This window comes from Callithrix jacchus, chromosome 19 (genome assembly GCF_049354715.1).
Source record: "Callithrix jacchus isolate 240 chromosome 19, calJac240_pri, whole genome shotgun sequence".
Lineage (NCBI taxonomy): Eukaryota > Metazoa > Chordata > Mammalia > Primates > Cebidae > Callithrix > Callithrix jacchus.
In genome coordinates, this window is record NC_133520.1 from 35,474,162 (window position 1) to 35,500,811 (window position 26,650).

At 46.6% G+C, this 26,650-nt stretch overlaps 1 protein-coding gene and 1 long non-coding RNA gene across 2 annotated transcripts in view; one reads left to right on the forward strand and one right to left on the reverse strand.

Annotated features, from left to right (window-relative positions):
• PLXNA2 (plexin A2) overlaps nucleotides 1–26,650 on the reverse strand; it is a 223,882-nt gene that overhangs the window by 88,944 nt on the left and 108,288 nt on the right. The gene's annotated exons all lie outside the window — the stretch shown is intronic.
• On the forward strand, nucleotides 84–23,642 carry LOC144580412 (uncharacterized). Its single transcript, XR_013529895.1, has 3 exons — nucleotides 84–219; nucleotides 892–961; nucleotides 23,539–23,642. It is a non-coding gene; the product is annotated as an uncharacterized LOC144580412 (long non-coding RNA).

Below are 26,650 nucleotides of genomic sequence, written 5' to 3' on the forward strand. Positions count from 1 at the left end.
TCCCCCAATCCAAACCTGTTTTCAAGAACATATCTGACACTCATTTACACACACAGCTGACTGTGGATTGAAGAGAGACCCCCGCCGGGGCTGCTGTGTGGACAGAGATCAATAACGCAGTCACAGCGATTCTGGAAGAGGGTGTTGGCATTTTCGAAATGCTTTCACACACATTATCTCATTTGATCTTCACAACCCCCAGAGAGGAAGAGATGACAGGTATGTTATGCCTTATGATTTCCACTGGTCCACCACGAAATTAGGCTCACCAAGGGCGCATAAGCCCTCACTTGCAGTGAGTGGCAAAGTGGCCAACTGGAGAACCCTCTGCAGTCCATGATGGGACCGACCATTTGCTCTTCTCAGATACACTGCAGGGGCTCTTTCTGAGGGATGAGGAGGGAGGAGGTGGCCCAGAAGTCCATCCCAAGATCTGAGGCAAGAGCAGGGCAGGGATCAGGAGAACCGAAGCAACCTGAGGGCAGCGAGGCTTCTGCTTCTCTACAGCTCCTAGTACCCAGTAGCTGTTAATTGATGGAATAAATGGGTGCGTGGAGTATTTCTTCTTCACAGGCTTACACCAAATCTTGTAAGCCTTTCCATAAATGGGTGCAATTAACATGGAGATGTTGATTTTCTGCCTGGCAGCCTAATGTGCTGTCCTTCCCTTGACACTCATTCCGAGTCCTCACAGGGAGAGAAATGTGGGTCTATTGTAGGGGAGGCCTAGCCCAGCCTCCGACCCTGGCCTTATTCTGTTAGGCACAGAAACCAAGGCAGACCCTCTGGGAAAAGTTTAGGCCCCCTCCCTCCTGACATGCCTCTCACTCCATCCCCTTTGGCTCAGCAAGTCTCCATGGAAAAATACCCACACGTCTCTCTGACCTTCAGCAGGAAACAGCTGATGTCTGCTGGATGCCTGAAGCAACACCTTAATCTCAATCTTCCCTGCTGGGATCAGGTGAGGGATGCAGCAAGGAAATCATGTCGGTTGGAATCTGCTGCCTGAGGGTCTGGGGAAGGGATGGGCACTGAGGCCTCCTGACAGCTGGCAGGCTCCTGGCTGGCCCCACCTTGCCCTGAGCTGGGCAGTGTACCGAGCTTGTTGAATGGAGTGAGGCAGCAGGAACCATAATAACAGCAGCTGCATGTATCCAGTATCTACTGCATGCCAGGCACTTCACATGGATTACCTCATTTCATCCTTACACCAACCTTTCCAGGGAGGCATTCTTAGTCCCATTTTACCTATTAGAAAACTGAGTCTCAGCTTGAGTAACACGAGCAAGGCCATCTGCCTTGCAGGCTAACAGAAACAAACTGGACTCTAAGTTTGTCTAATTCCCACACCGATGCAGCAGGGTCTAGACAGAGGCAAGGACTACAGAGGGAAGGCCCATTCTCCTGGAGCTGCCCCAAAAGCGGCTGCCGCCGGGGCCATTCTTATTCCTAGAAAGAATGTCTTTCTGCTTCCTAGGCAAGCTGCTAGATGCTGCAATCTTGTTCACCCGCCTGACCACTGAGTCTGAGCTCATTTTATTCCCCTCTGTTTTCTAACAATGATTCAGCTGGTGAATCAGGAGGCAGACAGCAAGAGAGGTGATACCAGAAGGTGAAGAGGGACATAGATTGGGGAGGGTAGAAGATTCCCTACTGGATTTTGTTTTTTAAAGACACAGTCTTGCTCTGTCACCCAGGCTGGAGCACAGTGGTGCAATTACAGCTCACTGCAGTCTCTACCTCTCGGGCTCAGCAGATTCTCTTGCTCTAGCTTCCTGAGTAGCTGGGACTACAGATGTGCACCACCACAACTTGCTAATAATAATAATAATTATTTTTTGGTAGAGACAGACTCTCCCTATGTTTCCCAGGCTACTCACAAACTCCTGGGCTCAAGGGATCTCCTGTCTCTGCCTCCTAAAATGTTGGGATTACAGGCGTGAGCCATTGCGCCCAGCTGGACTTCTTTTTTTAAGCCTAAAAAAGAATGGAGGAGGTTATGAGCAGGCTCCACATTTTCCATCTGAGCCTCCTAAAAATGTCGCCGAGCCCTCTGTTAGCACAGCTTGGGCAGTGGCCGAAGCAGGGATTTTCTGTCCCAGTCCTACCAGTCATTAGCTGTGTGGCCGTGGCACGCCGGTTATGCTTCAAGACCCTCATTTCCTTATTTTGAAATAAAGACAATAGCTGTCCCACCTATCTCTGGGGCTCATCAGGAAGCAGAACATCTCTGAGCCCACTCTTTCAGCTTAGGTTTTTCCTATGAATCAGCTTCCCAGTAATTAATGTGAAGAACTCATTATTGTTTGTTCTCAGCGTTTGAGCCATTTCTTTAAAAATCAATAGTCATGCGTCCAGATCTCCTTAAATTCTCATAAAGTAAATACCAACCCAGCCTCCTGCCTGTCCTCTGGGCTGTGAAAGCCACGTGATCAACATCATTAAGAAAAAAAGAGGCACAAAACCCCCAGAAAACCAGCTGGAGGTTCCGGAGACTGTGATTGCAACTAAAGCAACACGCAACCTTCTGACCAGAAGCTGACCCAGGGGCTGTCTCCTAAGAACTCCTGACTATCTGGAGACCTGAGGGCGGAGTGCAGTTCAAAGAGAAAATCTATTTTTAATGACTTGGGGGAGAAGAGCATAGTGGTTGAGTAATTCAGAGTAATTAAAGCTATCTATCACTCAGAGAGAGGAATCCAAAGTTGGTTGAACTTTTCAATGACATTTTTTTTCTCCTCATTCATAAAAACTCAGCAGAGGTCCTGCAGCAGTCAAAGGGGAGAGGACAATAGGAAAAGAAACTTCTGGCCCCATACAGTGGACTTCAACCCTTGGATAAGGGCTGGGGCAGCGACTGCTCCCGAAACTTGTTTTCAGGTTGAGGCCATATTTTGTACTGGTTTTGTACTTCGAAAGGGACAGCTCTCAGCTTCAAACCCAGCTTCTATGTTTATCAGTCATATGACACTAAGTAAGATGCTGGGCTTTCTTGAGCTCCAGCTTCCTTCTCTGTAAAAGCATGACAACATATCAATTTTCCAAGGTTGCTCTGAGGTTTACGTGGTATCTATGCATAGAGACTTGCACACAGCTGGTGCTCAATAGTGGTAGCTATCATGCTCAGTCCCCAGGTGCAGACCCCTCTGAAGGTGGCAGTGTTTGCATGGAAAAGCTGCAGAGGGCCCTGGCTTTGCACTCCTATGATGGGTCACCTTGCACAAGCCACCCAGCCTCTTTGAGCTGAGATTGCTTATCTATGTATGACATGGAGAGAATTATGTCTGCCCTTTGCATGAAGAACCTTCTTTATTACATAATCCCAGTGTTGGAAGTGTGCTGAAACTCAGGATCCTTGGCTGAAAAAAGTCAAATTAAGCTTAACTTGCTAAGGGTAAAGGTAAAACTTGGGCAAGACAAAGAGAGTAGGAAATCTTATGGGCAAGGCAGATATTCCAAACACCACACCGTATTTTATCAGAGAAGACTCCTGTGCCAGAAGCCACTGTAATATAAGCTAGAAATACTAGGGTGGTAGAGGTAGGACCCTTTCTCATTCCGGTTTTTGGAAGGACCTACCAAAAAAAACAGAGATGCTGATACTATGTTGTCTCCATGACAACAGTGGATTTATTCAGTTAGAAAAAGCAACTGGGATAGGAAATGGGGGACGAGGCGGATTTGGGAACTAGAACTTAAGAAATAACTCAAACAGGCCTCTCACCTGGGGACCAGATGCCTGGGATTAGCCAGGTCCTACAAATCTCCTCATAGGGCCCGTATTGACTGGCCTACCCCAGGAGGGGGAAAGGTGATGATGGCATGGGGTTGGGTGACAAGGCAGGGATGGCCCCTACCCACTCATTCCTACTCATTCATTCCACAATGGTTGTTTGCCCCAGCCTGGTTCGAGTGAGGCCAAGTGACACTCAGAGCCAAGTCAAGCCTTACCACAGAGCTTGACTTCATCCGAGAGCTGGGCATCTGCCTAACATGCCTCTGTCTCAGGGCCTTGCTCTTTGGATTTCTACTTCCCCTGCCTTCCAGTCTCCAAGAGAGCATGAAAGAAGGGGTCTGGAACTCCAGTTTATCTCAAATGCTCTCTCTCTCTCTCTTTTTTTTTTTTTTTTGAGATGCTGTCTTGCTCTGTTGCCCAGCCTGGAGTGCATTGGTATGATCTTGGGTCACTGCTGCCTCAGCCTCCTGGGTTCATGCAATCCTCCCACCTCAGCCTCCTGAGTAGCTGAGACTAGGACATGTCATGTGCAATGTGTCTGACTAATTGTTTAATTTTTTTTATGGAGACGAGCTCTTGCCATGTGGCTCAGGCTGGTCTTGAACTCCTGGGCTCAAGTGATCTACCCGCCTCAGCCTCTCAGTGTTGGAATTACAGAAGTAAGCCACGTGCCCAGCCCTAAATGCTCTTTTTAATGTAAAGTGCCTATGGCCTTTTTTAAGCATAGAAGGTGAGGTTTGGAGTGGAAATCATCAGGGGAAGGAGCCCAAGAAGAAGCTGGTAAGACAGCTGGGGTAAGAGCATCTCTGCTGTTGTCTGAATAGAAGGTCGAAGCTAGCTTTAGTATTGTCTGAGATGAGGACTCAGAATTTATATTTGGGAGAATCCTTTTATAATAGGGAAAGTGGGGTCTTTAGGTCACTGCTCCTGAAAGAGATTGATGGCCTAAAGACCCCATTTTCCCTATTATAAAAGGGAATTACAAATTAGCTCCCATTGGCAAAGTTTTTGGCACTGCCTCCAAACAGAGCTCTGGTCCCCAAAACCCTCTTCCTGCTCTGCTGTTGGCATTTGTGGTTATTGATATATTCTCATAGGTTCTTAGGGACTCCTTGTTTACTAATCTTTCATCCTCGATACTTCCCTTAGAATCTGTTTCCCCAGTTATGAAGGGACCTGAGGTTGATGTTCCCAGGTCATCTTTACATAGGGTGGACAGTGTCATCAAATGGTATGAGACAGAATCAGAGTTGGTGAACCCTGATTGCCCAAGGCCTTCTTCACTGCACCAGGTCAACTGCTGTGTACACAAGGAAGCAGGGAGTGAGCTCAGCTCTATCCATAGGTGTCAGACCTGGGACCAGCCTCTACCTCTCTGCCTAAACTGTTGTGTGACTCTTAGTAGGTAAGAAACCACTGGAACCTCATGCTGTAAAACAGAATTTTGGTTTTCAGTAAACACGATGGAATGCATCCTCTCCACTGTCTCTCAGCTCTCCTTTCTCACCATCTGAGACTTAGGCATCTTGCCCTCTCTGACACATCAGACCTCCTGACAGTATTCTCTCTGACTTTTCTTGGCATGCTGAATGACTGGCTCCTTTGGGCAGGACTATAGAGAATTGTCTTGTCCATCACAGCTTCCTAGGATGAAGTTAGTGAGTGGATGAGTGTGTGTGTATGTGTGTGAACGAGGGTGGGGTGGGGGGAAGAGGGATAGAGGGATAGGGAGGGAGACGGAGGATAAGAATATGTGTTAAATCTCTGCTTAAGGGGAAACAAGAGTATCCTATGCTTACATTAGAACATTTGAATTTGCTTTCTGGTAGGAATGAATAAATAGAGTTCATTTATTCATTCCTGCCATTCATTCATTCAACCCAGCAAGGTGGTGATATGAGAGGCAGGGAAGCTTTTAGGCTTTGCTGGATCTTGTGCCTCTGTGTTAATTTGGGAACCTTTATAGACTGGTCATTTGGACAAGACCATCCCATGGAGGCAGCAATGACCACATGGCCTCAGAGCTTTGCACCCAGGGGTTAGTCGGTGTGGGTTGATTGGCGTGACCTTGTGAATCTGCATCCAGGTATATTTGATTTATAACCAAGTAGACCTGAATGTTGTTGAAATATACCTTGCACATATGCTTTGTGCATTTGCTTGTTTATTCATTCATTTGCTTAATCATTAGTCTATCCACTATGAGTTCATTCACCCAACCATCCATCTACCAGATCAGCTATATATATAACTTATATCAAACTTATCTGCAGCTGAAGAAGAAATTGAGGCACAGAGAGTCTCAGTGAAGTTGTTTAAAGTCGAATAGTAAGTTGTAGAGCTGGGACTCACACTCAGGCAGGCTGCCTACAGAGCCCATGTTCTCAACTTTGATGCCAAACTGCCTCTTAGACATGAAGAATGGCATGGACTAGAAAATGCTCGGGCCTGTGCCTTGCTGATAGCTGATGGTTATTATTAATAAATATGTATTAAACACCTACAATATAGTCTGTGTAGACGTTAAGTTCACAGAGCAAACAGATACGATCTTGATCCCAAAGTACTCATAGTGTTGTCAGGAAGATAGACAAAGCTCCCAAAATATAATGAAATATTAGCAATATGACTGATACATGGTAAAAGCTATAGGAGCAAAATGGAAGTACAAATCAGGGAAGGCTTTCTTTTCCCTTTTTTTTTTTCTGATGGAGTGTTGCTCTGTTGCCGGCTGGAGTGTAGTGGCGCGATCTCGGCTCATTGCAACCTCTGCCTCCTGGGTTTAAGTGATTCTCATGCCTCAGCCTCCCGAGTAACTGGGTAGTTAGGATTACAGGCATGTGTCACCACACCCAGCTAATTTTCGTATTTTTAGTAGAGACGGGGTTTCACCATGTTGGTCAGTATTGTCTCTATCTCCTGACCTTGTGATCCACTTGCCTCAGCCTCCCTAAGTGCTGGGATTACAGGCATGAGCAACCGCACCTGTCCTAAATCAGGGAAAGCTTTCAAGAGGCAGTGTGTACTGATAATCTCAGCCAAAGAAACACAACAATAAAAATAAAATCTAAAACAAAAAAACTCTGCCTATCTAATGGAGTTTATAGTCCAAACACCTCAGTGTGACATTTCAGCCTTTTAAATTCTGCTCCCCACCCAGGCTAATATTTCCACCTCTGTCCTCTTTGGTCAATATCAACTCCTCTCCTGTCAGGCTAGCCTCCTCTCATGCTTTGTGCAGTCCTACCTAGGGAATACCCTTTACTCATTCAATACCGCTAATTCAAATGTCCTCTCCTCTCCTGCTCATGTGCAAATCCCTGGGCCCTCCCTCCTCCAGGAAGTCTTCCTTCATCAACCTGTTACTTCTTTCTCTCTTGGAACTGAGAATCTGACTGCCTGCCCAATTGGCATGACTCTAATGCACTTTTTATACCCTTCTTAGGTAGGTATCTTTTTAGATTACTTATAGGGCTCTGCTTTTTATTTCTTTTTATGAGATATCTCTGTATGCTCCCACTTCAGTTTCTTGTATGAAATAGGCCTATAAATACCTGCTGAGAAGCTAATTATACCTGCCCAATGATCCAGGTTTTATTCTAAGCTCCTTAAGTAAATGCACTATGCTAAGGTTCTCTAGGTGTGGCTGAGGCTCCCTGGTGTTCTGTGAGGATCCATTAGGTAACTTGAGGGCTTTTAAAATTTTTTAATAGTCAATGTTTATGATACAGCAGAGACTTTTGGTGTCATGGAAAGGACATAGCTGTTAAGGTCAGAAGAACATGGCTCAGCCTCACCACGTACTCAACTGTACTAGGAAGTCCCATAACCTCTCTGGGCCTCAGTTTTCACATTTGTCAAACATTATTAGATGTTAAAATGAAGGTGCCCACGAAGGCACCGTGGTACAATAATGCTATGTTCTAACTAAAATGGCAGACTGCCATACAATTTTTCAGAGTAGCTTCTCAAGATCCAGGTTCCTGATTCTTCTGCCCCTGACCCTGGGTCCCCTGACCCAGATCAATGGAATAAAAGGGTTGAAGAAATGAAAAAGAAGAGAGTGTGTGAGTTTTTTGGAGGGAGCTCTTGGAAGGTTGAAATCTAGCCACCCTTCAACAGGACTACCTGGAAGTGTACAGGAGGAAATCCAGAGGGTAGGCTGGCGAGCCTGCAGGAGCGAAGCAGGAACTGGGGAGGCCACTGCCCCCACCCACCCCCACCCCATGGTGGCAGGCTGAGGATGGGCAAGTGTCTCCCTTGCAGAAGCCCTGGATGCCTTAGGAGGGAGGGCTGGCCTGGTGCATTTTTCGACCCATTCAAAAGACCCCGGAGGTGGTGCTGGGTCCCCACTGCGAACATTTATATGGAGAGAACAGGAAAATCAGGGCCCACAAGACAGGGTTCAGTCAAGAGGAAGCACCACACACTTGATGAGAGCTGCAGCCGCAGAAGTTCAGCAGGGGGCAGTTTCGAAGGCCCAGGAAGAACCCAGCCCTGTAGAGTCAGAAATATCAGCCATGACAGAGGCTATCTGCTGCCAATTCCAGTTCATGTGAGAAGGAACTCCTCTGACCCCTCTCCTTTCTACAAAGTAGATTTATTTGGGGGAAAGCAAGTGAGAGAGAGAGAAGTAATGGGAGAGTGTGCAGCAGGCTCAGGCAAGGGGAGGAAAACAATCTGCACGTTAGTCCAGAGTTAAGTCTGGTCTGGAGCTGGACGTTATTCTGATTTGAGACTACGTTTGAGACTGGGGAGACCAATGGGCTTTCATTAACCACACGTGTGCAGAGAAGCCATGCTGCCTGTCTGCGATCTAGGTAAAACTTCACTCACAGTAAACATCTCGAGACAGTGGGAGACAGCAGAGGGCTGCCTTGTGATGGTCTCTCCCAGCACTCGGGTCGGGCGCGACCGTGTTCAAGACTGCTGGTCCTCACTATCATATTGTCATGAGGACCACAAGAAGTGAGAGCTTCAGCACCGCGCTGCTCACTATCAGGCTGATTGGGTACAGATGGATAACTTACTGATAAAATCGTTTAAAACAAGAAAACTCTGGACACCAACCTTCAGATGGTTCAGCAGACCATGTCTCCTCAAATCCTGGTGTCTTTCCAGGGAGTGAACAGGTCATTCAGTCTCTCTTTTGGAACAAAAGAGGCCAAAAGAATTGAGAGCAGCCACACAGGGAAGCCTCTTGACCCACTGACCACCCTCTTCCAGGAGATTCAAGTGTGATGGTTAAATGTGAGGATCGAAGCTGGTCTGCTGAAGATAAGGCGGCAGTCAGGAACTGGCTCCGGGTTAGTACCCCTGTCTGGGTGCTTCTGCCTCCCACACCCCAGGGGCTTGTCCTGCCTGGGGAATCAATGGGGATTAGCGATTTTCAGCCTCCCCTCACCTGGGGGACGGTCCCCACTGATGGGGACTGTTCAAATCTGCCTTCCTCACTGCTTTCCTGACCTCCCTCAATTTCTGCCTCAAATGTAACCAGTGTCATGGAGCTTCTGGGGGTCACAGGAGTGGGAGGAACTTGCGGAAGATGGCAGAGAGACAAAAGATATATATTTTTTCTTTTTTTTTTTAAAACAGGTGCTTAGGAAATTAATTAGAGCAAATAATCACCGAGTTGTCTGAGTCTCTATTTTATTTGGTGCATGCCGGGTCTGGCGGAAAAAAAGCAGAATTTTAAATAATTTTGGAGTTATAACTGATGTAATTAGGTGCTCAGTGAACACTTAGCATTGAGCTGTGCTTATTAAAATTACTGTTTTAATCAGAATATTGCCAGAGAATCATTAATAATACAATGGCTTGATTCCCTGGAACTCTAATTAGACCTGGACTTTTAACCACCTGAGCGTAATCTGGCTCCGTCTGGATACGCACTACGGGTGATGCATTATCATTCCAGGGCGTGTGAGGATGGGGCATCAATACTGCTATTTAGTGACTGCCTGGATGCTTTTTTTTTTTTTTTTTCTGTTTTTTTTTAGAGCAGGAGAGTGTGCTGAGGCAGCATGGGAGTATAAAGCTGAAAGGTGGAAGTGGAGGAGGTCTGCCAGGGCTCGGGGTTGCAGGTCTCCAGGAGGAAGTGGCAGGAGATATGTTCCCTGATGCCACCAGCCAGGCATGCCATATACATTGTCCTGTAGGAGAGCAACAAAGCCACCATATCACAGACCCAGTGAAAGGTCTTCTCCGGAAGCTCTGCCCACAAACAGGCCTGTCCCTGATCTAAACCAAACATACCTTCAGGGAGGGGTGAAGCTCTAGTCTCCGCAAAACCCCTGAACACAAGAAATTGAATCATTCCTTCACTAAGTGATAAGGAAAGCTTAGTCTGGTGAAGGGCTAATTAGCCACTTTTTCCTCTTCCTATCCAGCACTTACATCACCACAGAAAAAGACCATAAGATTGGCTGCGTTTTTCTGGAACTAACTTTTTCCTTCCTTCCTTCCTTCCTTCCTTCCTTCCTTCCTTCCTTCCTTCCTTCCTTCCTCTCTTCCTTCCTTCCCTCCTTCTTTCTTTTTTTCTTTTTAGTGTCTTGCTCTGTCGCCCATGCAAAAGTGCTGGAATGCAGTGGCAGAGTCTCAGCTCACTGCAGCCTCTGCCTCCTGGGTTCAAGCAATTCTCCTGCCTCAGCCTCCCAAGTAGCTGGGATTACAAGCATGTGCCACTATGCCCGACTAACTTAATTTTTGTATTTTTAGTAGAGACAGGGTTTTACCATGTTGGCCAGGCTGGTCTCCAACTCCTGATCTCAAGTGATCCACCCATCTCTGCCTCCCAAAGTGCTGGGATTACAGGCATGAGCTACCGCTTCTGGCTTTCTCTGCAATGTTCTAATCCTTAGGGACATCTCTTTGGGTAATAAGGTCCAGAACTGGATGGAGGTGAGCAGACGGATTTGTGTTTCCTGAGATGCCTGGCTGAGCCGGCTTTTGTGGGGAGGGATAACCAGCCCAGCTCCTAGCTCTAAACACGGGCTTTGGTGTCTCTGCACCTTTGGCTGGTGACTCAGTGTGTCAACAATGCTGACTTAGCCCCAGCTGGGTGCAGAGTTTTCTGATGGATGTCACAAGGGTGGCCAAAAGCAAAGGAAATGAAAACATGCTCTCTGCCCTCCTGGAGCTTGCTAACTAGTTGGAAGGACATAACAAAGATGTGAAAAAAGATTCAGGACACTTAAAAGGCAGATACTGAGATGTGAAAATTAAGCTGGAGCCAGACAAGGGCATGTGGAGTTAAGTGGTGATTAGAGTGGGGTGGGATTAATCAGAGAGGGGCTGAAGCATTCTGAAGACAGACTGTGAGGCCAGACTTCATCTTTGACACATGAGGAGGGGGAAGCAGCACTCTTCGGGTTCTTCATTAAGCATTCCTTTGGCTGCTACTAGAGACCCTAAGACAAGAAGATTGAACTCTCTGAGACTCCCTTTTAGGACTACCACTTGCCAATGAGATACTTTTGTGGGATTTGAAAGAGGTGTCCCCTCTAGGCACATGGCTTGGTAAGACGAATGAGGACTTCGTTTCAGCCCCTACTTGCCCCTCAGCCAGATGCCTTTATGCAGCGCACTTCCTGAACCATCCTCAGCCTCGATTCCTAAGTCCCTAAGGAAGTAGGCAGTTGAAATGCAGCTGGTGGGTCTCCCAGAGTTCTGGCCTGGCAGACCCAGAGACAGAGTATTTTTAAATACTAAATATGGTGGGGCCTCTTATAATTTCTGTGAGGGGAAGTCAGAGGGTGCCGAGAGATGGGAATCACCTTTGGGGTCTGAGAGCAGGCAAGGCTCCAAGAAGGAGGCGAGACTTGAGAAGGGGCAGGGTGAAAAGTGGCCTGGGCACGAAAATGCCATAAACCAAAGCAGAGATAATGAGCTTTGGGTGTGCTCTGGGCATAGCAAAGGACAAAATATGGAATGTCTCCCATGTAGATTTCCTTTGTTACTCCTTCCTTAGGAGTAGACACTTAAGAACTGAAAAAATTAAACAAATCTAAGCCTCCCTTAAGGATGAAGAGCCCAGTGGAAGAATTTCTCTGTAAACCAATGCTGCTGGGAAGTAGATTTCTATCCCCAGGAAACCTAAGTAAGGTCCATCATGAGCGAGAGCTGGACTGAAGGATCCTCTCCAGCTCTGGGACTGTCTTAGGAGAGGGGGCCTGGCTGCTCTCTGTCCCTTTCCAGATTCCCTAAAATCTCTCACCCCAGGAGGATTTATACTCCAGGGAAGGTCAGATGAGAGGCGAGAATGGTCTCTGTGCTATAGAAACAGACAGGTAGGTTTCCACTCAAGAATTCTTGTGCTTCTGAAAAAAGAATACTGATGTGGTTTGGCTCTGTGTCCCCACCCAAATCTCACCTTGAATTGTAATCAAGGGCAGGACCAGGTGGAGGTAATTCAATCACGGGGGTGGTTTCCCTCATGCTGTTCTCATGAGAATGAGTGAGTTTTCATGAGATCTGATGGTTTTATAAGTGTCTAGCATTCCCCCTGCTGGCACGGATTCTCTCTCCTGCCGCCTTGTGAAGAGGTGCCTTCTACCATGATTGTAAGTTTCCCGAGGCCTCCCCAGTCATGTGGAACTGTGAGTCAATTGAAGCTCCTTTCTTTATAAATTACCCAGTTTCGAGCACTTATTTATAGAAGCATGAGAACAGACTACTCCAAATATCATGAATGGTAGCTCTGACACACACGCAGGTGTACCCCATAGCTCCACAAACTCATACCCATACTCTTACATACACACGCTAATCAACACAAACACACATCCGTACCACACCCTCACAGTGCACACCAATACGGAGACACCATGCATGAACTTCACACATGCTCACATCACAGCTCACACGGATATTTGACACACACATTCATGTCCCACACAGTCATAGACAGGCCCAACACACTCATTTCCCCTAACACCCCCACCTGCACACAATTGCGAGTAGAAAAGAGCCATCAGGAGCCGTCTCCCTCTGGCTGGTAGTGAAGAAAGATTAAGGCTGCCCAAGATTAAACAGAAGAGTTAAAAATGACAAACAGATTTCTAAACAGGATTAGAGTCTTAATGAAAACCATAATGAATGGAAGAGCCACACCCATAAACGGCCAGAAATATCAGACCAACGGATGAGATCCTAGATACTGCAGTTTGGAACCCCATCAAATTACTTCTATTATAATTCATCAGTAAATAACCAGGCCCAGCCTCATATTTAAGGTACTATCATGCTTTGGAGAATAGGCTCTGAGGCCATACAGACCCTGGTTTGAATTCTGTTTTTGCTTCTCATTGACTGGCTTTTCTTGGGCATGGTAGTCTATTTCTTCATCTTTAGCCATAAAAACTTCTTCATCTATAAAATGTGGATGATTATCTCCCTAATAGGAATGTTGTGAAGAATAAATTAAGTCCTAGACAGGTATAATAATAATTGATAATAACATTGACACTTATTAATAACATATTAGTGATTGTTAAACTTCACAATCTCTTGTTCCCTCTTCCACACCCCTTTCAGCTTCCTAAGGTTAAGGAAAGCCCTTGAGATGCACCCACTGGATGGTGAGATCACTAGGAAAATAACAAAAAAAGGAGAAGGGAGATAGAAGGAATGGGAAGGAGCAGGAGAACAAGGCAGGGGGAAAAAAACAGGAAAAAGGGAAAAGAAACAGAGAATAAGATTGGTAGAGCCCTCGGATGAGCACACTGAGTGGTCCATGGAGCAGTGCCCACTTTCTCTTTGGGTGGTGGTTGCCAGGAGAAGGAGGGGTGCTGGAGTAGCTGGACAATCAGGACATGATCTTCCCAATATTTTTAATATAAGAACTTTAATGAGATAATTCACATACCATAAAATTCACTCACCTAAATCGCGCAATTTGATGGTGTTTTGTATATTCAGGAACTGTACAACCATCAGCACAATCCAGTGCATAATAGTTTCATCGTCCCCCAAAAGAAACCCCACACTCATTAGTAGTCACTCTCATTCCCTCCTGCCTGTTCCAGTCTTAGGCAGTACCAATTGACTTTCTGTCTGTAGGGATTCACCTATTCTGGACATTTCATAGCAATGGAATCATACCATACGTGATCCTTTGTGACTAGCTTCTTACACTAAGCATGATGTTTTCAAGGTTCATCCATATTCCAGCCTATATTAGTAACTTCCTACATTTCTTAATTCAAAGACAAGAAGGTGAAAGAAAAGAGCTTAATATCCTCCCACATAAGCAAGTGTCATGATGGAAACTGTCCAACTGTTCACCCCAAGAAATCCCACTGATCCAGTTTAGTCATTAATATACAGACTTAAGAGATCAAGCAGCTGGATTCTTTCATTTTTACCATCAGGGAAACCGAAGCAAAGTGAAATGACGTTTTCGAGTGTGGGCTTTCTGTACCCTCCACACACCACTCATGAAAAAAAGAAAATGACATAGACTCCAAGTGTAAGGGTCTCTGGTCTATGGTTTTATGATTTAGATTTAATGTTAAGAGACAAATAAGGGTCTCTTGGTAGTATGTCCATATGTCTCTCTCTCACCTCTTAAAAGTGACAACTCCCAGTTCGGCTTTTAAAATGTAAAAGAATGACTCTCCTCTAATGGTGATCCGTCATTGTTTATGTTTAAAGTAATTTTACATGTTAAGACTGGAGCCTTAGGATGCAGGAAAGCAGAAAGCAGGCCTCCTGGGCCACACATGGTTCCTGAGGTCGGAGGAGCTTCCAATCTGGATTGAAAAGGACGCAGCCAGTCATTGGACTCAGGAAACATAAACCACCTTTCTTCTGTAATCGAAGTGAGATGTCTCCCTCAGGGAAGCTACTTGGAGAGTTACAGAAACGGCCAGGTATCTATTCCATCTGGTTGACCCCAGAGAGAGAAACTGTTTAAAGCCTAAGTTGTGTGCGGTTTCCCTCTGCACTGACATCTACCAACATTACCCATGGCCAGTAGATGTTGGTCTAGGGCCACAGGTAAAGAAACTGAACGGCATAAAAGTAAAACCAAGCCAGTGGTTGTCAGAACAGAAAATCAAATGCCATTTGCTCTCACGGGTGGGAGCTAAATGAAGAGAACTCACGAACACAAAGAAGGGAACAACAGACACTGGAGCCTACTTGAGGGTGGAGTGAGTGAAGAGGGAGAAGCGCAGAAAAAAATAACTATTAAGTACCAGGCTTAGGACCTGGGTGATGAAATAATCTGTACAAAAAACTCCCATGACACGAGTTTACCCATATAACAAGCCTGCATATGTACCCCCGAACCTTGAAGTTGTTTTAAAAAGTAGTTGCTTATGCCAGGCGCAGTTGCTCATGCCTGTAATCCCAACACTTTTGGAGGCCAAGGATGGTGGATCACCTGAGGTCAGGAGTTCAAGACCAGCCTGGTCAACATGGCGAAACCCCATCTCTACTAAAAATACAAAAATTGGCTGGCCATGGTAGCAGGCACCTGTAATCCCAGCTACCTGGAGAGCTGAGGCAGGAGAATAGCTTGAACCCAGGAGGTAGAGGTTGCAGTGAGCCAAGATCACGTGATTGTACTCCAGCCTGGGTGACAAGAGTGAAACTTCCTCTCAAAAAAAAAAAAAAAAAAAAGAAAGAAAGAAAGTAGAACCAGAGATACCCTATGTCTTAGGCAAGCCCAACTAAAGAAGGCTGAGAAAATGTATTTCTTATGCATGTGAGGCCTTCGTTCTTTCCTATACATTCAAATATTGACTTAGCTTGAACTATAGGGAGATGAAATTATCCACAGCTAGGCCAAGCTGGTGTCACAAGCGATAGCGTCCTTAGTGGCCAGGCATGGTGGTAGTGGTATCGGCCACAGCTGAAGAACCAGGGCAGAAACTCAGAGAATGAGGTATGGCCATGAAATTCAGGTATGAACACTGGTCACTTTCTATTCCAGCTATTCAGTGACTTGTATCTCCAGTTTTCTCAATGGATACTGTGAAAGTCTCAGAAGCAAATTCATTGTTAGACCCAAATTCACTTCAAAATGTAACAATAACTACACCAAATGGCCCTTTGTGTAGGGCCATATTTTATGAAATAATACAATGTTGCCATTCTAAAAAGGTCAGGCATTGTTTATTAACAATGCCCAAAGAACCTCATTAAATCTGGAAGGGGAGGATAGCAGGAACTAACATAATGCATTGGAAGTGATCTGTATACCAGCGAGGGCTGCTCTGGGACCAGAGGAGCAGTCTGGGCTTCCCACGGCTACTGCTCTGAAGTCCCCATGCTCTTTGAAGGGTTGTCATCCACTGCTCAGCATCTCTTTTCATTCCATCTGCCATAGAGGAGGCACTGGTCAGATTTCCCCAGGCCTCAGATTCCTTTCTCCATCAGAATTTACTCCTTGATTCATCTTTGGCAAACAGATAGGTGATCCCAGGTGAGGGAAATCGCATTGTGAGAGAAGCGAGGTGATGAGAATTTTCTCCATTAATCTGGGCATGCTCCAATTTGCACTAGGAGCATACATTTGCATGTTGAATTCCAGAAGCCCAATTCGAAGCATATTAGATAAAATAAAATTAATTCTTGTAATCCTCTGTGATCATATTCAAACCCAATATTTCAGCTTGGCACACAGAACAGGTTTGCCTGCCCGCTTTCCTCTGTGCTTTTCTATTGAAATTATTTTCTCAAACACATGATTGAGTTCTGGCTGCACAAATGGCCCTGGGAGGGGATGGGCTGCTTCTGTCCGGCATCCAGTCCCCTAGAAGCTTAAAGCCTGATGAAGGAAGACACCACATAGATAGATCCAGACAGGAGGTTTTACCATAAGAGTTAGAGAAGTCTAGGGGACTGAATTCACTGTGAATGATTGGGATGCTTTTGAGTTCTGTTGGGGTCACAGGAGGAAAGACAACATGGGGATGGCAGCAGTAGATATTCTGACCTTTGCACAAGTTCAGAACACCTGCATACTCTTTAGTCTGTACTGCGTCCCCTCCTTCTAGGGAGGCTGGCAATGAGAGAGACAGCATCTTGAGATGGTTAGCAGCTGAGCCCAGCAGGCCTCAGGGACTTGAAAAAAGGCCCATGATCATGAACAATTGCTGGGTGGGCCTCAGATGGTGATAGCAGTCAGGTAGAGATTTCTACCCTGACTCTCTGCAGAAATCTGTTAGACCCTGGGAAGCAACCTTGACCCTAGGCTCCCCCATGAGTTGGGGCTTTTCCTATGGTTCTGGAGATAGGGTCAATCATGGAATATGTGGGTTTAGCTTGCTTGGGGGAATCAAATAGACTTCCTGCACGCTAGTCTCCTGTGGTTTGTGATTCAATGACTGCCCAGTGCTACCAAGGTTTGTCTTGGCAAACTGAAGATCTATTTAAAAAGATCTTCAATTTGTTTATTGAATGTTTGCTGTGTTCTAGGCACTGTGCTCATGCAGTATCTCATTTAATCCTTGAAAAAACCTAATTCTAGCATTATTGACAACTATTATTATTATTATTATTATTATTTGAGATGGAGTTTCGCTCTTGTTACCCAGGCTGGAGTGCAATGGCGTGATCTCGGCTCACCGCAACCTCCGTCTCCTGGGTTCAGGCAATTCTCCTGCCTCAGCCTCCCGAGTAGCTGGGATTACAGGCGTGCGCCACCATGCCCAGCTAATTTTTTGTATTTTTAGTAGAGATGGGGTTTCACCATGTTGACCAGGATGGTCTCAATCTCTTGACCTTGTGATTCACCCACCTCGGCCTCCCAAAGTGCTGGGATTACAGGCTTGAGCCACCGCGCCCAGCCCGACAATTATTTTTAAGAGGAAACTGAAGCCTTAATGAGAACAGGTAACTTGGGGAAGGCTGAAGCTTAGGAAGGGTAGAGCCAGGATTCCAGATGTGCCTAATACAGAGCCTGTCCTCCCACCATGCCATCCTGCCTTCCAATAGGAAGCAGGCAATGTGGAAGCACATTAAGAGACTATGGTATCCACCTGCTTGCCCTGCCTTCCTGGAGCACAGGCTCTGCTCTCACTCTCTCTTCTGCTATCTCCTCACCTTCCTGCCTCAGAAGCAGTCCTGCAAGGAAGCACACGGAAGAGAGGCAGGCACACTGTGTCCTGGGCCCAGGGACAGGTGACCTTTCCAATTCAGCACCTTTATAAATCTTACCTAATGAAGTTAAGAGGAAAAAGGAATTAATGAATAAATGAAGGTTAAATCACTCCCTGCAGAAAATTGATGCTGACAGCGAGGGCCAAGAAGAGAGCTTGGAAAGCAGGGAGCTGACTTGCAAAAGAGGCTTTTAAAACTCCTTTCTCCGAATTTGAGGGAGGCATTAGCCTTGTCAATTCTGACGAGGGCAACGAAGAAGTCCAAGGAGATGGCCTGAAGAAAATGGAGTGAGAAAGCCATACTCTACCTTGGGTGATTGTTTTCCAGAAGCTGAATTGGGTATGATACACACATGTGCGCATGTACACACTCCTTTTATTTACTCACAACCAGTAAATAAAAGGTCACGTTTATGCTGTATACATGATTAACTCCTACAATCAAACAAGACATAGACAGTTTGGGTCTGCCTGTCTCATTCCTGGTCTTCCAGGGACCTCTGTGGCATGTCTTCTCATCAGCACACACTCGTTAGCCTCCTCTGTCTCCTTGTCACCACTACAATTGTCCTGATTCCCAATAGCCACCCTCCACTTTCTGGGGTGCACACCTCAGTCTACTTGGCTCAGAGGAGCTGCAGAAAAACACATGGCTAGACCCAGGGAGAAAGAGAAAGAAGGCTGTGCGTTGTGGCTCATGCCTGTAATCCCAGCACTTTGGGAGGCTGAGGTGGGCAGATAATGAGGTCAGGAGTTCAAGACAAGCCTGGCTAATACAGTTAAACCCGGTCTCTATTAAAAATACAAAAATTAGTCGGGCATGGTGGCACATGCCTGTAATCCCAGATACTTGGGAGGCTGAGGCAGGAGAATCGCTTGAACCCAGGAGGTGGAGGTTGCAATGAGCCGAGATCGTGCCACTGGACTCCAGCTAGGGTGACAGAGCAAGACTACATCTCAAGAAAAAAAAAAAAAAAAAAAAAAGAGGAGAGAGAGAAAGAAAAGCAGAAATAGCAAAGAAAGAAATAAAGCAGAAATAGCTGCTGGCCATGGCCAGCCAGCTGGGCTGGGAGCTGATGTAGGGAGTAGAAGAGGTTGAAGGGAAATGGATGAAAAGACCTGGTAAAGCTCAAAAAGTTGGATGAGGGGCCAAGGAAGTATGCTGCTGACTTACGGAGTAACTCTGAGGCAGCCACTCGCTAGCCTCAAGGTCAGTTTAGCTGCCCAGTAAAATGGGGTGGGAAGAAGAGGCCTGCTGGAGACGATCCAGCAGAAATCCCCCCTGGTGAGAGCATCGAGTAGGGAAGATCAATAGCTCTGACTGACCCTCCTCTCTGTGCCCACAGGTTCTTAGGAACCTGATCATGAAGACAAGGAGGCTCCGAGGGCCCCGCACAGCCTGTCCGTCCTGCGGCATGATGCGCCTGGGAGGCAGGGAACCTGCACTGGCTGACGGAGGGCTGGGAGAGCTGTGGGGAGCCTGTGGGGGCAGGCAGAGAGACCCGGAGCCAAGAGCTGACTAGATCAACCAGTAAATAAAAGGTCACAATGATTTTTTCAGGCACCCAGGGAGAAGCAGACAAGAGAGCCGCTGACGGCAGGAGCTGACAAGTGGCAAATGAGCCTCCACAGTTATCTGTTTCCCTTTCTTATTCTTGTCTCATAAGACAGAGGCTAGAAATAGATGCAACTGGCAGATGACTTAAGGATGAAAAATGGGCAACATGTTAGTTGTGGGGGACTCCGTGGTAGCAAGAGAGGGAGATTACCACAAAAGCAGGGAGAAAACGCAGGGCTTAGATGGAGCCATGTCCGAGGGTTTGGCTCTTACTCTGTCCCAGGCACTGTATAGGGATTTCACGTTCTCAGCAGTCCTAGCAGGTAGGCGTTATTGTTATCCCGACTTTACAGAAGACAAGATCGAGGCTTAGAGAGGATACGCCTGGCCATACCAGAGTGCTACAGCCAAGCTTTGAATACAGTTCTAATTGCCTCCAAAGATGAGGCTTTACAGTAAACTAGAATGCCTTCTTTTCACAGATTTTTTTTTTTTTTTGCCCTCCTCTCTTCTTCCTAAGCTCCAACAAGTGTTTCTTGAGTACCTACTGAGTACCAAATGCTGTGATATCTCTTTGGGAGATAGCAGCAGCCCAGATAGGCAAGGTCTCTGCCAGCAATAAATGTTGCAGAAATCATGCAATGAATGGTTGAAATGAGTGCACTATCTCATTTCCTTTATCCTCTTCCCATGAACCTGGGATGGGCAGAGGTCTTCCTTGCTGTACAGTCAGAGAAATGGCTGTCCTGAGGGGAGGGGATTGGGAAGGCCACAATAGGTCTCAGCACTGGAACTCTATCAGAGCATCTTTTCTCTTGATGATGTTACTTAGAGCCAGGGCACATCCAGAGGACCTGCTGGTGAGCTTGGCACAGAGAGCACCAGGGACTGGGTGCATAATGGCTTCCTACCAAGTTCTAGCTTGTAGTAGCAGGGGCTGTGGGAATCCCTTTTGGGAAGGGTGGGTGGGATTGAGCCCACCTGAAGGCTGCTCATCTGCATGCTGTAGAAATTCTGTGAGGATGGATGCCTCCTAATCCTTGCCTTCAGCTCTGCCAGTATCAAATTTTCAAAAATATGCCTGAATATGCCAAACTCTCTCACACTTCCAAGCTTTGCTTCACTTGAACAATACTCCTTTGCTTTTTTATTCTGCCGGGTGAGCCCCTCCCCTCTCACGATTCACCTAGAGCATCACCTCCAGGAAGCCTTCCTTGACTCACAGGCTGTATTGGGTGGTGCCCTCTCCTGTAATCCCAGCACTCTGCATACTGTATTGTAACTCACTACTTACTTGTCTGTTTTCCATATATATGTGTGATAGTGCAAGGATACGCTCTTTGCTGTGAGCGTAGTAGGTCCTCACAGGTTGTTTGATGAGCCATTTGACGGCTAATGGCTAGAGCATTGTTTTCTCATCTCTCCCATCTTCCTTCTACCTGGCTTGCAACTCTGCCCACCTCTTTCTTATAATTAAATATTAGTTGAGGGACAGAGGCTGAACCCAGACTGTTTGCTAAGCCACAGCTGATGATACAGCCAGCCTTCTCTCTACCTGGTGGGAGTTTTAAACCCCAACCTGTTTGTAAGGTGGGTACTGGTAATAACTGGGGGGAACAAGGTGAGGTGAGGGAAGTAACTTGAGGCACAGTGGCAAAGGCTTGGGGAATTTAACCACAAGGCATGCACACTATGAAGTGGAGATTGCGGCTGAAATGCTGAGTCCCTGAGCTGGTCTGCTACAGAAAGATCAAAGGGCCGGCTGGAAATGCAGCCAAGCTGGGCTCTGAAAACAGCGTAAGTTGGGAGGAAAAGGGCTGGAACACACATTTCCCCTAGTGTGTGCATGCAATGGCATATGAAAGAGCCTAATACTAATACAGTGTAGACACTAACACTAACATAGTATAGACACTAACACCCCCAGAACACGCAGGAATGTTGCTCTCATCTCACTCACCAACTACTCCTGTTCTTACAAGCACAAGCATACTCGAACCCAGATCAGCCTCTGAGCACTGTGCACACAGCCTCCATTCCATGCACATTCGTGGTCAGAATGTACCCAAAGTCAGGGCCGCAAGGGGTATTCAAACACATTTTATCAATGGGGAAAATGAGGCTCCAGTTGGCCTTGCCTCACATGCATGGTGAGCGACTCTTGATGACTGGCACAGGCAGTCTCTTACCTACCACTCCTCAGGCCACTCTCCCGTCCCCGCTCTGCCATCCTGTCACCTCTCTCCTGCAACAAACTCCCTGGCAGTTCAAAGTTGGATTCCAAATATTGTCCCTAGGATCAACCCCATGGAGAAGCCTTATCTGACAGGCAGCAGGTGTGAGTGGCTGGCCAGGACTCACAAGTGGTGAGAAAAAGCCCCCACGTATTTCCATAAACAAGTACAGCTGGTCACTTCTGGCTGAGGCGTTCAGAGGCCTTCCCTAAAGAAATCAACCAGTGGTGGTCAGTTTCCCACCTCCTGGGAACCCTATGTTCACAAAGCCTCCCAAAGGCCTGAGAGGGGCTGTCCAAGCCTGAACCATTTGTATGAGAAAACTGCTGGGGTGGAGACCAACACCTTTCCCCTCCCTCAGGGACACCCAAGGCCCTGGCCCACATATAGAGGAGCCTTGTCAAGTCCGGACCACACACTTCAGGACTTGCAATTGTGCTTATCTCCAGGGGTCCGCTGACTTCCGCTTTGCCCCCGCCCTCCTCCCTGATGCAGGATGCTTCTCTCGACACCTCTGAACCTGTATCTTCGCACTACAGAAACTGTCCTAGTCATCAGTGGATGAAAATAACTTTTCCTGACGGCTCCTCTGATGTTACCATCTTTTGTGTTGATCAAAACAACAAAACGAATCAGATTCTCGGCATCTGATTGAAGCCTAATTGGAAATCCAAAGTGGCACTAAATGTTATGGTCTAAATAAAGCACATTCAATTACTGAAACTCAACGCAGGGAGCACAAGGGATCGCTCCTGGAAGGACCTGAAAAGGAGGCTGCAGAGCTCTGGGGTGTCATTCTGCACGCCCCCCGGCCCGTGTCTGGCTGTATAAGAGAGTTAAGATGGCGAACGCAGGAGGCTTTCTTGAGCCTGAGAACCTCTTACTTAGGGCCACTGATTGAGCTGATAGGGGTTTGCATGGCTCACACTTGAAATAGCACCAGAGAGGCTGAATCGGGCTTCGATGCCTCACCTGTGTTCTGCAGCTGCCCTCCTTGCAAAGGTTCTTCCTTTGCCAGACTGACTGAGCTTTGGATGGGGGTAGGAAAATATGCCTGGGAGTCATGATGTCTCCCACTGGAGTCTCTGGCCTCTCCTGGTGCTGGGGGACGGTAAGCAGTGCAGGAGCTTTGCAACCACTCAGACAGGCTCCCTATTCGTGGCTCTGCCTCCTACAAGTCCTAGAGACACCTAGTTCAGATCCCTCAACATTGCTGCACCTGGACTTCCTCATTTGTCAATCAGGGGAGATAATACCTGTCTTCCCAGGTTGTTGTGAGGAGTGGGGATCCTGCTTGTGAGGCGCTGGGCCTGCTGCGCAGGATAAACTCAGCAGTAACTTCCTGGGGAGCGGTGCTTTTATTCCCTGCACGCTGACCACCAGAGGCATTTCCTCTCACTGCCCATGTCTGGCCCGGGGCAGTGCTTGCTTTCCTGTATTGGTTTTTTAGACAGAACTGTGCACTACTCCAATCTCCTTGCAGGTGTCAAGTGAGGGTCTCCTGGAGCTCCGAAAGCTGCCTCTGGACCCTTTTCCTAATTGGGAGCCGCTGTGGGGAGAGCAGGATGGGAGGAGCCTTCTGCAGCCACAGGGCTGCCAGGGGGCGCTGTCTCAGGAAGCTGAAGAGGTGTGGATTTGGCCTCAGAGGTGTGGGGCGGAGTCCCAGCCCTGCTGCTGGACAGCTTGGTGGCCCTGGGCAAATTACTTAGTGGGCTTGGATTTCAGTTTTGTTATCTGTTTAAAAAGGCAAGGACAATAATACTTATCTCATGGGACCAGTGTATTAGCTGAGGTCATGTTTGTAGACTAAAATAAAAACACGGCAAAAATATTAGATTTCAACACAGATTAAATAAGGCAGGGCTGAGAGGCAAGGCAGGGTGGTTATGTTATATTTTTTAGGTGTGGCTGTTTGCAAAGCACGATCTGCAGGGTGTGGCCTGATGATGATGTATGCGGCACAACCGTGAAAATCTAATTACTGCTACCACCATTTACTAAGCAGGTAGTATGTTCCTGGTACTTTCCAGAGTAGTTTTTATGCATTAATTTACTTACTTTAATCTTCAAACAATGCCCTAATTATGCCCATTTTACAGGCGAGGTAACTGAAGCACAGAAAGATGAAGCAACTCGCCCAAGGTCACACAGCAGTAAGTGGTAGAGCCAGGACTCGAACCCAGGCTGGCTGGGAAACTCTAGAGCCCCTGCTCTTCATGGCCGTCAGAAAATTACTGATAGTCAATCACTGCTTCTCCACATTCAGTTTATACCCTGTCTTCTCTGGAGTTACTTCCCCCTCAGACCTCTCGTCTCCTCGTCTGTAAAATAAAGGGCTGCTCGTAACTAGATAATCTCTGGATAAACCAGCTCTGGATTCTTGTGTTCGAAAGAGGGTGAATCCCTTGAGTGACCCCAATTATGGAGGGACCAGGACAGGTCCCTTCCTGCTGGTATGTGTTCGTGAGTTACTTTAATCATTGACTACATAGTACCTCTCTTCTACAGCATTGCTCCTATATACAAATAAATAACTATGTCTTGTTATTTATCTATACACCATTGCAGGCCTCCAGAATTTGACCGCCTTGAGGGCAGGGATTCTATTCCTTTTTTTGCTATACAAAAGCATACTTAATAGTCTACTGTTGCATCGAAAACAGCAGAAAGAAATCAAGAAAGTACTTATCTTCATGGCAGCTCTATTTAGGAGACTTTGCTGGAATATTAGAAAGACAGCCCTATCTATATCTCCATATGCAAATGACTTGTCAGTGGACAGCTCTATGCATTATACATGGTAGACACTTAATGGTCTATTGAATGAATGAGTTGGTGTATGCAAATGATATGCAAATCTTTCCCTATTTTAATTTGACCCTCCGGAACATCTTCGGGAACCCTCTGAGGCCTAGGTTGTTTTAATTTTGTTAATTGAAAGTTTTTAAACACAGTAGGTGTTCACACTTGACTGTGCTGAGTGAAACTGTTGTCAAGTTGGGAAAAGGATGCTGGGCTAGACCAGGTTACTCAGGATTTACCCCGATTCTTCTGGTAATTCAGAAGATGACCAAGTCAATTGCCTTTCCTCTCTGGAGGCCTGTTTTCCCATATTTAAAAGAATGGGCAAGGGTAAGTTTCCTTCTGGTAGGACACTATAATTTCCCATCTCCCTGTCATAGGAACACCGTTCTGGGCAGTCAGAGTGTCAGTCTTCACTACCTATCTAGAAAGAAAAATCAAATCCCTTTTCAAGGATTAGAGAAAGAGTCTCCAATCCCCCTCCCATTTAGAGAAATGAGGTTCTTGGCACCACTTCTCCCAGCCTGGGCATTGTATTTAATCATTTTTTTTCCAAACCAAAGGATTTCAAAATAAGAGGCTGGAGTTTTCTCTCTTAAATAGAACAAGCCAAGTGTCTGATTAATAGGGTGGGTTTGCATTTCCTTTCCCTCATGTGAAAATATTTATTTAAAAAAATGCTCCCATGAGAGTATTAATAGCCAGAGAATCAGCTCACTGTCTGCCTTTTTGTTCCCTGACATTTGAAATGGGGAAAGAAAGAGGTAAAAGTCAAAACCCGGGTTTGAGGTGGTCACTGTTGTCTGTACCCGCAGCCCTGAGAGGCAGGATTCCACCCTTTCTTTGGGAAAGGCACTGATCTGAGCGCTCAGCTCCTGGGCCACACTGGGGTTCTGCATCCTTAACCAGAAACACATGTGCATCAAAGGCTTGGATTGAAAGTGACACATTTTAAAACAAAAGTGCAGCAGCAATTCGCTTATCCTCACTTTCCTAATCCGCAAACTCTGTAATTCTCCCCAAAGTCCCTCAGGCTCAACTCTCCTCTCTGCCCCCTCACATTCCCTCCTCCCCAGAGGCTTAGCCAAGGCCTCCCAGCCCAGGCAGAAGGGAGGTCTCCTGTTACTGAGACCTTGCCTGCCTTGTAAAAATACACCTTGGCATGCTCTGCCTGAGCCCTGGGAAGCCTTATCGCCTGGACTAAACAAATGTGCCCAATCAAAATAATAGTCTGAGATGTCAAAATAAATGACAGGGGACATCTGGAAGTGCGGCTCCCCACATGTTTTTTTTCTCTTCCCCAAGGTCTTTAGGTGCCTTAGAGACTTGACAGTTCAGTAGCTTTGACTACAGGTAGAAGACTTACTGCCCCGTGGATCACAATAGCACCTCTGAAAGGGGTTCTTATTTTTGGCTCTAAATCCAGGTTAGTAGTTGACAGGGCCTCCTCCAAACCAAGGAAACCAGAATTAATTTCCTCTGCTGCAGCTGCTGGACATTGCTGGATGGCATGCTAAGAGTCTGGCCTGTCCTTCCATCTCTCCCCAGACACTGCATAGGGTCTTCAAACAATGCAAAGAATTTCTTAGGGGATGATGGGGGGTATCTCTCCTGCCTTTAAGACCTTCAGGAAAGGGTGGGTTTATGATCTTTCCAAATAATTTTTGTTTCTGAAAACTCCAGTCTGACAGTCTCCTTGCCCCATGTCTCTTAAATTACATAAAACAGATGTGGTTAAAAAGTCAGTTTCCTGTAATCCATGGGGATGAGGTCCCATTCCCCTGCATACTGAAGGTAGGCCACTGAGAGGCCTGCTCCTCTGCAGGATGAGACAATATTGCAACAGGAAGACTGCCATTGATAAGCAGTATACTCTTGATGGGGCAATTTCCAGGCAGTGTGATCCAGCTACTGATGGATTCCTGCAAACCCTTCCTGAGAGCATTTTTAGGGGCCATAGACATTTGATAGACCTCACTTAGGACTTACACAACCTTCAGCAAACCAACATCAAGGTTTAAAGCTGTCAGTGCTTCCGCATATGTTTGAAGAAATCAAACTAGTTCTGACTCCAGCTGGGTGTTGGGTGTTGCACAACGCTGATGGGGTAGCTAAACGGGGTGCTCTCTGGCCCTCATCTTTCTCATCTGGGGTCAGAATGGGTGATCTGTACAGTCCTTACCAGCTCTGACACTCTGTGGTTCCATGACTT